Below are 14,715 nucleotides of genomic sequence, written 5' to 3'. Positions count from 1 at the left end.
GATAGAAAGCCCAGAGATAAACCCATGCACATATGGTCACCTTATCTTTGATAAAGGAGGCAAGAATATACAATGGAGAAAAGACAGCCTCTTCAATAAGTGGTGCTGGGAAAACTGGACAGCTACATGTAAAAGAATGAAATTAGAACACTCCCTAACACCATACACAAAAATAAACTCAAAATGGATTAAAGACCCATGTGTAAGGCCAGACACTATAAAACTTTGAGAGGAAAGCATAGGCAGAACACTCTGTAACATAAATCACAGCAAGATCCTTTTTGACCCACCTCCTAGAGAAAATAAAATAAAACCAAAAATAAACAAATGGGACCTAATGAAACTTAAAAGCTTTTGCACAGCAAAGGAAACCATAAACAAGATGAAAAGACAACCGTCAGAATGGGAAAAAATATTTGCAAACGAAGCAACTGACAAAGGATTAGTCTCCAAAATATACAAGCAACTGATGCAGCTCAATATCAAAAAAACCCCACCCAATCCAAAAATGGGCAGAAGACCTAAATAGACATTTCTCCAAAGAAGATATACAGATTGCCAACAAACACATGAAAGGATGCTCAACATCATTAATCATTAGAGAAATGCAAATCAAAGCTACAGTGAGGTATCACCTCACACCAGTCAGAATGGCCATCATCAAAAAGTCTACAAACAATAAATGCTGGAGAGGGTGTGGTGAAAAGGGAACCCTCTTGCACTGTTGGTGGGAATGTAAATTGATACAGCCACTACGGAGAACAGTATGGAGGTTCCTTAAAAAACTAAAAATACAACTACCATACGACCCAACAATCCCACTACTGGACATATACCCTGAGAAAACCATAATTCAAAAAGAGTCATGCACCACAATGTTAATTGCACCTCTATTTACAATAGCCAGGACATGGAAGCAACCTAAGTGTCCATCTACAGATGAATGGATAAAGAAGATGTGACACATGTATACAATGCAATATTACTCATCCATTAAAAGGAATAAAATTGAGTCATTTGTAGTGACGTGGATGGACCTGGAGTCTGTCATAGAGAGTGAAGTAAGTCAGAAAGAGGAGAGCAAATACCATGTGCTAACACATGTATATGGAATCTAAAAAAAAAAAAAAATTGTTCTGAAGAACCTAGGGGCAGGATAAGAATAAAGACGCAGACGTAGAGAATGGACTTGCAGACACAGGGAGGGGGAAGGGTAAGCTGAGGCGAAGTGAGAGAGTGGCATTGACATATATATACTACCAAATGTAAAATAGCTAGTGGGAAGCAGCTGCATAGCACAGGGAGATCAGCTCGGTGCTTTGTGACCACCTAGATGGATTGGTTAGGGAGGGTGGGCGGGAGACACAAGAGGGAGGGGATGTGGAGATATATGTATACATATAGCTCATTCACTTTGTTATACAGCGCCAACTAACACAACAATGTAAAGCAATTATACTCCATAAAGATGTTAAAAAAGAGGATTGTGCATGAACAAGAAATGGTCACCAAAGGGTATCTCTATTCAATCAGTTAGACATTAAAGATAAGGAACTTAAATAAATATTTGGGGTTTTCTTGTACAACTATTTCAGTTACCAGAATATTTGAGCAGGCTGTCCTGATTCCCCCCCACCCCACCAATGAAAATTAAGTTCCCCTTCCTTTAAACAACTTTAACACTTCAAGCTTCTTTCATGGTACTTACCATAAAATACATTGTGTTACAGCAATTTAGTGGTTGATTTGTCTCCACTACTGAGTTGTAAATAGCTTGAGAGCTGGGGCCAAAATCTTACTCACCTTTATATACCTTACAGATCCCTTTAGGATCTTAAAATTAATGCACAATGATTATTAGTAAAGTGAAATTCAAAGAAAGATTTCTGTAGAAATATTGTAGAAATGGAACAAAACCTAGTTCCTGGCATGATCTTGGTAGTGAGTAATCCACCACAGGCTATTGGCATCTTGGCACTATTATGAGGACACAAGTTCTGAGCATCAGTAGCTACCATGGTCTGTCTGTCAATCACCACAGCATTCTGGGGACCAGGAATTAATAATATTGGAGGTAGATGCCATTATGGATTCCTTTCCTTCCTTAAAAACGAGGCCTGGAATATGTTGATGACGTGGAGCTCCCAGATACACTTTTGCCCTCTGTTTGACCTGTATGAATTACTCTGCTGGCATGGAATTCACTGGTAAATAAATTGATGGCCCACAGTTCAACTGCTTATTCAAACATGACCTCAACAACAAAGACTAGTTGAAAAATTTTAAGTAACATCAATCAACTATTCAGATGGACTGAAAATTTCCCAGGCCAAGCCTTCAATTATTATTCTGTTGAAAGTGATTTGAGATTTTGTTGATGAGTATATTCTAGATAGTTTTAATTTATTGTTTAAAAAACATCCAAAGGACAGTGATTATATGTTTTAGTAGATGAAAAAGGCCAGGGATATTTTGAAAAACTAATATAGTTTGGGTTACTATGTAACATTTCATGGGCCTTGCTGCAGATGATAATCATACTGTTTTGGGTTTTTTTTTTCTGCAGTCTTTTTTTTTTATACAGCAGGTTTTTATTAGTTATCTATTTTATACCTATTAGAGTATACATGTCAATCCCAATCTCCCAATTCATCCCACCACCACCGTACCACCCCACCCCACTTACCCCCCTTGGTGTCCATACGTTTGTTCTCTACATCTGTGTCTCTATTTCTGCCTTGCAAACCAGTTCATCTGTACCATTTTTCTAGATTCCACATGTATCCGTTAATATATGATATTTGTTGTTCTCTTTCTGATTTCACTCTGTCTCTAGGTCCATCAACGTCTCTACAAATGACACAATTTCGTTCCTTTTTATGGCTGAGTAATATTCCATTGTATATATGTACCACACCTTCTTTATCCATTCATCTGTTGATGGTCATTTAGGTTGGTTCCATGTCCTAGCTATTGTAAAGAGTGCTGCAGTGAACTTTGGGGTGCAAGTGTCTTTTTAAATTATGGTTTTCTCTGGGTATGTGCCCAATAGTGGGATTGCTGGGTCATATGGTAATTCTATTTTTAGTTTTTTAAGGAACCTCCATACTGTTCTCCATAGTGGCTGTATCAATTTACATTCCCACCAATAGTGCAAGAGGGTCCCCTTTTCTCCACACCCTCTTCAGCATTTGTTGTTTGTAGATTTTCTGATAATGCCCATTCTAACCGGTGTGAGGTGTTACCTCATTGTAGTTTTGATTTGTGTTTCTCTAATAATTAGTGATGTTGAGCAGCTTTTCATGTGTTTGTTGACAATCTGTATATCTTCTTTGCAGAAATGTCTATTTAGGTCTTCTGCCCATCTTTTAATTGGGTTGTTTGTTGTTTTTAATATTTAGCTGCATGAGCCTTTTATATATTCTGGAGATTAATCCTTTGTCTGTTGATTCGTTTGCAAATACTTTCTCCCATTCTGAAGGTTGTTTTATCGTCCTGTTTATAGTTTCCTCTGCTGTGCAAAATCTTTTAAGTTTCATTAGGTCCCATTTGTTTATTTTTGTTTTTATTTCCATTACTCTAGGAGGTGGATTAAAAAAGACTCTTGCTGTGATTTTTGTCACAGAGTGTTCTTCCTATGTTTTCCTCTAAGAGGTTTATAGTGTCCAGTCTTACATTTAGGTCTTTAATCCATTTTAACTTTATTTTTGTTTATGGTGTTAGGGAGTGTTTTAATTTCATTCTTTTACATGTAGCTGTCCAGTTTTTCCAGCACCACTTATTGAAGAGACTGTCTTTTCTCCATTGTAGATCATTGCCTCCTTTGTCCTAGATTAGTTGACCATAGTTGCATGGGTTTATCTCCTGTTCCATTGATCTATACTTCTGTTTTTGTGCTGGTACCATATTGTCTTGATTACTGTAGCTTTGTAGTATAGTCTGAAGCCAGGAAGTCTGATTCCTCCAGCTCGTTTTCTTCCCTCAAGATTGCTTTGGCTATTCGGGGTCTTTTGTGTCTCCATACAAATTTTAAGATTTTTTGTCTAGTTCTTTAAAAAATGCCATTGGTAATTTGATAAGTATTGCATTGATTCTGCAGCTTGCTTGGGTAGTATTGTCATTTTCATAATATTGATTCTTCCAATCCAGGAACATGGTATATCTCTCCATCTGTTTGTGTCATCTTTGATTTCTTTCATCAGGGTGTTATAGTTTTTACATACACGTCTTTTACCTCCTTAGGTAGGTTTATTCCTAGGTGTTTTATTATTTTAGTTGCAATGGTAAATGGGAGTGTTCCCTTAATTTCTCTTTCAGATTGTTCATTGTTAGTATATAGGAATGCAAGAGATTTCTCTGCATTAGTTTTGTATCCTGCTACTTTACCCAATTCATTGGTTAGCTCTAGTAGTTTTCTGGTGGCATCTTTAGGATTATCTATGTATAGTATCATGTCATCTGCAAACAGTGACACTTTTACTTCTTTTCCAATTTGTATTCCTTTTATTTCTTTTTCTTCTCTGATTGCCGTGGCTAGGACTTCCAAAACTGTGTTGACTAATATTGGTGAGTGTGGACATTTTGTCTTGTTTCTGATCTTACAGGAAATGCTTTCATTTCTTCACCATTGGGAATAATGTTTGCTGTGGGTTTGTCGTATATGGCCTTTATTATGTTGAGGTAGGTTCCCTCTATGGCCACTTTCTGGAGAGTTTTTATCATAACTAGGTGTTGAATTTTGTCAAAAGCTTTTTCTGTATCTATTGAGATGATCACATGGTTTTTCTCCTTTAATTGGTTAATATGGTGTATCACATTGATTGATTTGCGTATATCGAAGAATCTTTGCATCCCTGGGATAAATCCCGCTTGATCATGGTGTATGATCCTTTTAATGTGCTTTGGATTCTGTTTGCTAGTATTTTGTTGAGGATTTTTGCATCTATATTCATCAGTGATATTGGTCTGTAATTTTCTTTTTTTGTAGTATCTCTGTCTGGTTTTGGTATCAGGATGATGGTGGCCTTGTAGAATGAGTTTGGGAGTATTCCTTCCTCTGCAGTTTTTTGGAAGAGTTTGAGAAAGATGGATGTTAGCTCTTCTCTAAATGTTTGATAGAATTCACCTGTGAAACCATCTGCTCCTGGGCTTTGTTGGAAGATTTTTAATCACAGTTTCAATTTCATTACTTGTGATTGGTCTGTTCATATTTTTTATTTCTTCCTGGTTCAGTGTTGGAAGGTTATGCCTTTCTAAGAAGTTGTCCATTTCTTCCAGGTTGTCCATTTTATTGGCATAGTGTTGCCTGTAGTAGTCTCTTATGATGCTTTGTATTTCTTTGGTGTCTGTTGTAACTTCTCCTTTCACATTTCTAATTTTATTGATTTGAGTCCTCTCCCTCTTTTTCTTGATAAGTCTGGCTAAAGGTTTATCAATTTTGTTTATCTTCTCAAAGAACCAGCTTTTAGTTTTATTGATCTTTGCTATTGTTTTCTTTGTTTCTATTTCATTTATTTCTGCTCTGACCTTATGATTTCTTTCATTCTGCTAACTTTGGGTTCTGTTTTTTCTTCTTTCTCTCTTTCCTTTAGGTGTAGGATTAGATTGTTTCTTTGAGATTTTTCTAGTTTCTTGAGGTAAGATTGTATTGCTGTTAACTTCCCTCTTAGAACTGCTTTTGCTGCATTCCATAGGTTTTGGATCATCATGTTTTTGTTGTCATTTGTCTCTAGGTATTTTTTGATTCCCTCTTTTATTTCTTCACTGATCTCCTGGTTATTTAGTAATGTATTGTTTAGCCTCCATGTGTCTGTGTTTTTTACATTTTTTCCCTGTAATTTGTTTCTAATCTCATAGCGTTGTGGTTGGAAAAGATGCTTGATATGATTTGAATTTTCTCAAATTTAGCAAGGCTTGCACTGCGACCCAAGATGTGATCTGTCCTGGAGAATGTTCCGTTTGCACTTGAGAAGAAAGTGTAATCTGCTCTTTTCAGATGGAATGTCCTATAAATATCAATTAAATCTTTCTGGTCTGTTGTGTCATTTAAAGCTTGTGTTTCCTTCTTAATTTTCTGTCTGGATGATCTGTCCATTGGTGTAAGTGAGGTGTTAAAGTCCCCCACTATTGTTGTGTTACTGTCGATTTCCTCTTTTATAGCTGTTAACAGTTGCCTTATGTATTGAAGTACTCCTATGTTGTGTTCTTATATGTTTGTAATTGTTATATCTTCTTCTTGGATTGATCCCTTGATCATTATGTTGCGTCCTTCCTTGTTTCTTGTCACATTCTTTATTTTAAAGTCCATTTTGTCTGATATGAGTATTGCTACTCCAGGTTTCTTTTGATTTCCATTTGCATGGAATATCTTTTTCCATCCCCTCACTTTCAGTCTGTATGTGTCCCTAGGTCTGAAGTGGGTGTCTTGTAGACAGCATATATATGGGTCTTGTTTTTTTATCCATTCAGTGAGCCTGTGTCTTTTGGTTAGAGCATTTAATCCATTCACGTTTAATTATCAATATGTATGTTCCTATTACCATTTTCTTAATTGTTTTGGTTTGTTTTTGTAGGTCCTTTTCGTCTCTTGTGTTTCCAAGTTAGAGAAGTTCCTTTAACATTTGTTGTAGAGCTGGTTTGGTGGTGCTGAATTCTCTTAGCTTTTCCTTGTCTGAAAAGCTTTTGATTTCTCTCTCGAATCTGAATGAGATCCTTACTGGGTAGAGTAATCTTGGTTGTAGGTTCTTCCCTTTCATCACTTTAAATATTTCATGCCACTCCCTTCTGGCTTGTAGAGTTTCTGCTGAGAAATCAGCTGTTAACCTTATGGGAGTTCCCTTATACATTGTCATTTTTCCCTTGTTGCTTTTAATAGTTTTTCTTTGTCTTTAATTTTTGTCAATTTGATTACTATGTGTCTCGGCGTATTTCTTGGCATTATCCTGCCGGGGACTCTCTGTGCTCCTGGACTTGGGTGGCTATTTCCTTGCCCATGTTAGGGAAGTTTTTGACTATAATCTCTTCAAATATTTTCTTGTGTCCTTTCTTTCTCTTTTCTCCTTTTGGCACCCCTATAATGCGAATGTTGGTGTGTTTATTCTTGTCACAGAGGTCTCTCAGACTGTCTTCATTTCTTTTCATTCTTTTTTCTTTATTCTCTTCCACGACAGTGAATTCCACCATTGTGTCTTTCAGTTCACTTATCCGTTCTTCTGCCTCAGTTATTCTGCTATTGATTCCTTCTAGTGTATGTTTCATTTCAGTTATTGTATTATTCATCTCTGTTTCTTTCTTTGTTAATTCTTCTAGGTCTTTGTTAAACATTTCTTGCCTCTTCTTGATCTTTGACTCAATTCTTTTTCTGAGGTCCTGGATCATCTTCACTATCATTATTCTGAATTCTTTTTTTTGATGGTTGCCTATCTCCACTTTGTTTAGTTGTTTTACTGGGGTTTTATCTTGTTCTTTCATCTGGTACATAGTCCTCTGCCTTTTCATTTTGTCTGTCTTTCTGTGAGTGTGGTTTTCATTCCGTAGGCTGCAGGACTGTAGTTCTTCAATCATACTGTTTAATGGTTCTCTTTTCTTAAAAGCATTCATAATGTTCTGTGACATTAGAATTACTAGACACATGTATATAATGGCAGTGATAATGTTACCATACATAAAGTTGTCTACAGTTCACAAAGCATTAACAACAATGCTAGAACACTTTTATAATAGCAAAGCAACATGTCTCCAACTGGGGAGGTCCCCGGATGGTTGTAAAGAAGCTGCAAGGGGATCCAGGAGGCCAGAGTGGCTGTTTGAAACAGAAGAAAATAGCAAAAACCAAAGTAGGTTGCTAGAGGAGGCTTCAAGGTCACTCCTATCTCTCTGTTACTGTACGTGTAGACCCAGAAAGCTAAAATAGAAGTATGAAATTTGGTGTTGAGGGGTAGCAGAATATGCCACCCCAAAATATGCAACATTGATATATTATTTTGAGCTGCAGACACTTGAAAGACAGTAAATGCAGGGACAGGCTTTCTCTGAACTCCATTTATTTGCCTAAAGATAAGTCCTCAAAAAGGAACTCAATTGTCATAAATTCTCTCCTCGGGAGTTTCATCAACCAGGGAATATTGACTCATCACAGAAGAGACTAGAAGTCAACACCACACCCAGACAAGCTTTTGTCACAAACTATCATACCACCCTTCTGTTCTTCTAAAGGCCATTCATCTTTGCTAAAAATCATTCACTCTCTCCTAAATGGCCTATATCCCCCCCTCCCATTCCCTATTTAGGTGGTATTTAATCCTGAATTCTAACTCACTTCTTTGAATTACTCAATTTTTCCTGGACATCTCCCTTGTATATAGGAGGCACATATGTTGATAAACTTCTGTTTGTTCTTCTCTTCTTAATCTGTCTTTCAGTACAGAGGTCTCACTCAGCTAAGAACTCCTTCCCTACAGTGATTAGTGCAAAAGATCAGAGAGAGCAAGGACTGTGGGATGACTATGCAGATATGAGTAATCAATGTAGAGGAAGCTTAACCAAGTATTTTACCCCTCCCACACAGACATTTCCAGAATATGTCAGTTTTTATAATTATATCAAGCCTCATGTTTAAATTTTTTCCTCATTATATAACTTATTTTTAATCAAAAGCGTTTTATTTAAAAATTGGTGTTCATATGATGGTCAACTTCCAAGATTGTTAAAATGCATATTCCCAGGCCTCAAACACCAAACATTCCAATACAATAAGTTTGGGGTTGGGTCTGGAGTTTACATTTTTTACCAAAAAAATCCCCTGGTAATTCTAATTCTAATAGTATCACATTTTGAGAAACACTGACCCATAGTACCTAACAGAGTGCCTAGGATACGGTAGACACTCCATCAGCAGTTGCATCGAATGATTTCTTTTATCTGTTTCAAGATCCCATGGTTTGGTTGGAGTTCACTCCCAACAAAGATAAATATCCACTGAGCACAGTAAACTGGTCTGAAGGTTTTAGACCATATTTCATGCAAAACTTTTTATCAAGTATCTGATATTGGCCTGGTCTAAGCAAATATATTAAAAAGGCAGTATAATTGTCCTTCAGTATTTGCAGGGGATTAGTTCCAGGACCCCCAAAATCCAGGGATGCTCAAGTCCCTGATATAAAATCATATAGTATTTGCATATAACCTACACACATCCTCCCATGTACTTTAAGTCATCTCTAGATTACTTATCATACCTAATACAATATAAATGTGATGTAAATAGTTACAAATACAATGTAAATGCTATGTAAATAGTTGCAGGCATACAGCAAATTCAACCTCCAACTTAATCTGGGAGAAATCTTTTTGGAACTTTCTGGAATTTTATTTTTTGAATATTTTCTGTGTATAGTTGGGTGAATCCATGGATGCAAAGCCCATGGATACAGAGGGCTGAGTTAAATGTATCAAATATTTAATTATATTTTCTTTCTCTACATTTATGTTTAGATATCCTATTCTTTTTCCAATATCAGAAAATACAGTCTTGGGCTTCCCTGGTGGCGCAGTGGTTGAGAGTCCACCTGCCAATGCAGGGGACATGGGTTCGTGCCCTGGTCCGGGAAGATCCCACATGCCGCAAAGCGGCTGCGCCCGTGAGCCATGGCTGCTGAGCCTGCGCATCCAGAGCCTGTGCTCCGCAACGGGAGAGGCCACAACAGTGAGAGGCCCACGTACCGTAAAAAAACAAACAAACAAAAAAGAAAATACAGTCTTACATGTTCTTCCAGTTCTGTGGATTTTTAAAGTTTGGGTTCTATGTCCATTATAATTAATGTTTTACACTATAGGAATTTATTTTGTGTATGGTGTGACATAGTGCTTTGATACTGACCTTTTAAAATAATAACTTACTATCTTTTTAAAAATATTTCTTATTTGCCACACTGATTTGGATTGCAGTCTTTGTAATATAGTCTATATATGACATTTGTATACTTTTATCAGTTCTGTAAGCTTTTATATCTATTCTGCCAATTTTCTATTCTCAAATAAGTTCTGTGCTATTTTATTTTTAAGCTTTATAGCATGTTTCACTATTTAATATTGTCTCCAGTCATTTTTTATTTTCAAAATTTTTTGCTATTCTCATCTATTTTCTTCCAAGTAAATATGCAAAGATTTTAATAAGTCCTAAGACATTCTTTGGACATTTTGCTTAGATTGCATTAAGTATCAAATAACATGAGGAAAACTGACATTTCTTTTACAATTGTACATCTATTCTTTTAGGAATATGTTACATCTTATCTAGAAATGAGTTCAAGTCTTCTTCAGTCACGTGTTGAAGATTTCTGTATACAGTCCTACTCATTTATGGTTAAATTTATTCCAGATATTTGTATTTAGTGTAAATGGATATTTTTAGTCAAATTATATATTATCTCTTATTGATGTGTTAATAGAAAAGCAGTTGATTTTCATATATCTGTTTATAACCAATCTATATGTTGAAATCTTTCTTTTCTCTTTTTTTTTTAATTGGGGTATAGTTGCTTTACAGTGTTGTGTTAGTTTCTGCTGTACAATGAAGTGAATCAGCTATATGTATACATATATCCCCTCCCTCTTGGATCTCCCTCCCACCCCCACCCATCCCATCCATCTAGGTCACCACAGAGCACTGAGCTGAGCTCCCTGCACTATACAGCTGGTTCCCACTAGCTATCTGTTTTACACATAGCAGTGCATGTACATCAATCCCAATCTCCCAATTCATCCCACCCCCCATACCCTCCACGTCTCCATACGTCCATTTCCTACATCTGCATCTCTATTCCTGCCCTGAAAATAGGTTCATCTGTACCATTTTTCTAGATTCCACACACATGTGTTAGTATACGATATTTATTTTTCTCTTTCTGACTTACTTCACTCTGTATGACAGACTCTAGGTCCAACCGCATCTCTACAAATTACCCAATTTTGTTCCTTTTCATGGCTAATATTACATTGTATATATGTACCACATCTCCATTTTCTATTATTTTTTCCATTGATTCTTGTGGACTTCATAAGTATGTCATCAAATAATGATAATTTTGTTCCAATAGCTTGAAATCAGAATTTGTTTCCTGCTTTATTGCATAGGCTAAAATGATCACAATCATGTTAAGTTTGGGGGGGTAAAGTAGGCACCATTTTCTTGGCTTTGATGGTAATACCATTAGAGTTTCAGTTTCCAAAAGATGTGCTGCTTGTTTGAGGTAGTTATTCTATTCTATACATCATTAAAGAAGAAACTTTTTATTTGTGCATTACTAGATAGGTAGGTAGATAGATAGATAGATAGATAGATAGATAGATAGAAGATAAGTAATGGTTTTCAATTTTGTCAGATAGCTTTTCGGTATCTGTTGAAAGATCATTTAAAAATTTTATAAAGCCTCGTCTATAATATATATTATCCCAATAACTTTCCTAATACTGAAGCAGTGTTGATTGTTTTTGTTTAATAATACTACATTTTTCTTCTGCTATACCATGAAAATCAGTTTGCTGATATTTTGGGGAGAACAAGACTGAGATTTTTGGAGGTTTCTCATATTTTAGTATCAAGGTTAATTTAGCTCTTTCTTTGTTCTAGAGACATTTTTATTTCTACTTGAGAAAATTTGGCAATTTCTCTTTTTCCAGGAAATTATCAACATTATTGATATTTTAATTTTATTCCTATAGAATCATGTATACAATTATTTTTGAACATCTTTCTGAATATTTTATTTCATTTCCAGTTTCTAACTATCTGTATTTTTAACTTTATTGATGTACAACTGCCCAAAAAGCTATATATATTTAAGGTACACAACTTGATGTTTTGATCTAAGTATACATTATGAAATGATCACCACAATGAGGCTGATCAACACATCCATCATCTCACATAGTTATGGTTTCTTGTCATAAGGACACTTAAGATATACCCTCTTAGCAAATTTCAGATATGTAATACCATGTATTGTTAACTCTACTCATCATGCTGTATGTTAAATCTCCAGAACGTATTCATCTTGCATAACTGAGATTTTGTATCCTTTGACCTCCATCTCCCCATTTCTCCCACCTCCCAGGCCCTGTCAACCACCATTCTACTCTGTGCTTCTGTGAGTGTGACTGTTTTAGATTCCACATGTAAGTGGGATCATGTAGTGTTTGTCTTTCTGTGTCTGGTTTATTTCACTTAGCATAATGTCCTCTGAGTTCATCCATGTTGTTGCAAATGGCAGAAGTTCCTTCTTATTGAAAGATGAATAATATCCCATTGTATATTCATTATTATTTATCCATTTTCTTTACCCATTCATCTGTTGATGAACATTTAAGTTGTTTCTGTATCTTGGCTATTATGAATAATGCTGTGATGACCCTGGGAGTGCATATATATCTTTGAGATCCTGATCTCATTTCTTTTGGATATATACCCGATTGTATGGTAGTTCTGTTTTTATTTTTTTTGAGGAGCCGCCCTACTAGCTGTAACAATTTACGCCCCAACAACAGGGTACAAGGATTCCCTTTTCTCCATCTCCTCGCTTAGTCTTGTCATTTCATTTCAAATGACATGTCATGTCATTTTTGGTAATAGCCATTCTAACAAGTTTGAGATGATATCTCATTGTGGTTTTGATTTGCATTTCCCTGATGATTAGTAATATTGAGCACCTTTTCATGTATCTTTTGGCCTTTTGTATGTCTTCTTTTGAGAAATGTCCTTTTCCCATTTTTTAATCAAGTTTTATGTTTTTGCTATGGAGTCGTAGGAGTTCCCTATTTTTTTTGACATTAACCTCTTATCATATATATAGTTTGCAAATATTTTTTTACCATTCTATAGCCTGCCTTTTCACTCTGTTGATTATTTCACTTGCTGTGCAGAAGCTTTTTAGTTTGATAGCTCATTTGTCTGTTTTTGCTTTTGTTTCCTATGTTTTTGATCATGTCATATCCAAAAATCATTATCCAGACAAATGTCAAGATGCTTTTACCCTGTGTTTTCTCCTAGGAATTTTACCGTTTCAGGTCCTATGCTTAAGTCTTTAATCCATTTTGAGTTGATTTTTGTATATGGTGTGAGATAGCATTCCAAGTTCATTTCCTCTGTGTGGATATCCAGTTTTCCCAGCTTCATTTATTGAAGAGATTATCCTGTCCCTATTATGTGTTCTTGGCATCCTTTCAGAAGATTAGTTGACCATAAATGTGTGGATCTGTTTCTGGGATCTCTATTTTGCTCCCTTGAACTATATGTTTGTTTTTATGCCAGTACCATAGTGTTTCAATTACTATAGCTTTGCAACATATTTTAAAATCAGGAGGCATGATGCCTCCAGCTTTGTTCTTCTTGCTCAAGTTTGCTTTGGTAATCTTGGGTCTTTTGTGGTTACATATGAATTTTAGGATTGTTTTTTCTATTTCTGTAAAGAATGCCATTGGAATTTTGATAGGGATTTTATTGAATCTGTATATCACTTTGGGTAGTCAGGATATTTTAACAATATTTTTCCAATCCATGAACATAAGATGTTTTTCCATTTATCTGTGTCCTCTTTAATTCCCTTCATTACTGTAATTTTCACTGTACAAATCTTTCACCTCTTTGGTTTAGTTTCTTCCATTCTTTTTGTTGTTTTGTAAATGGGATTTTCTTAATTTCCTTTTCAGATAGTTCATTGTTTGTGTATAGAAATGCCACAATTTTTTGTATGTTTGTGTCCTGTAACTTGACTGAATTTGTTTATTAGTTTTAGTAGTTTTTTGTATACTCTTTAGGATTTTCTTCACATATTATCATGTCATCTGCATATAGAGATAATTTCACTTCTTCCTTTCAAATGTGGATTTTTTTCTTGTCTAATTACTCTGGCTAGAACTTCCAGTACTGTATTGAATAGAAGTGATGAGAATGGACATCCTTACCTGTTACCTTTACATATCTGGAGCAGAGTCCACAGGGAAATAGGGCTGCTTCTAGGACTGCAGCCAGGACCACAGTTAGCCAACCGGCCACTGGAGTACAGGCCTACCTTCTGAAAGCATTCTTTGTCAGTTTTAGACTCCACCAGAGTTTTGCAGCCTGAGTCCCAAGGCTCACACAAAGGCACTTTTGTCTGTGGATGGCTGCCAAATTGTCGTTTCTCTGGGGGTATGAAGGTGAGGGACCTCCTATTCACCCATTTTGCTGACATCATTCCCTCTACCTGTACTTATACATTTTTTCTTTTTCCCTAATCAGATTTACCAAGAAATTACTTTCCCCTCAAATAAATAAGCAAATAAACAAACTGAATATTTGATTTAATTATTAGTTCTGTTTATTTTATGAATTCATTAAGTTCTGTATATGTAATAATTTTCTAAATTAACTTTATTAATATCAGTATTTATTTTTGATAAAATTGACTTAGGTTACTGAGGGAAAAAAAGATAATCACTAAAAGATATTGTAAACAACCCAGAATAAAGTCATGTTCCCTACATGGTGATAGACAAGGTTGTATAATTATTTTTTTCCTTATCGCAATGCCCACCAAGTTTGGCTACAAGATTACCATAGGTCACACTTGGCAACAGATTAACTTAGAAGGACAAGAAATATATCTTGCCAGCAGGCCAGTGTTAGTTATTTCTCTTCAGTGTGAGTTTTACTTGCAGAATTCATTTAGAATATACATC

The 14,715-nt window shown here is 35.7% G+C and overlaps 1 protein-coding gene across 3 annotated transcripts in view; it reads left to right on the top strand.

The window, feature by feature from the left end:
* Positions 1–14,715, top strand: part of GRID2 (glutamate ionotropic receptor delta type subunit 2) — a 1,388,195-nt gene that overhangs the window by 1,218,791 nt on the left and 154,689 nt on the right. The window lies entirely within an intron of this gene.

Source organism: Pseudorca crassidens, chromosome 4 (assembly GCF_039906515.1).
Source record: "Pseudorca crassidens isolate mPseCra1 chromosome 4, mPseCra1.hap1, whole genome shotgun sequence".
NCBI classification, from domain to species: Eukaryota; Metazoa; Chordata; class Mammalia; order Artiodactyla; family Delphinidae; genus Pseudorca; species Pseudorca crassidens.
This window is presented reverse-complemented; position numbering and strand designations above follow the sequence as displayed.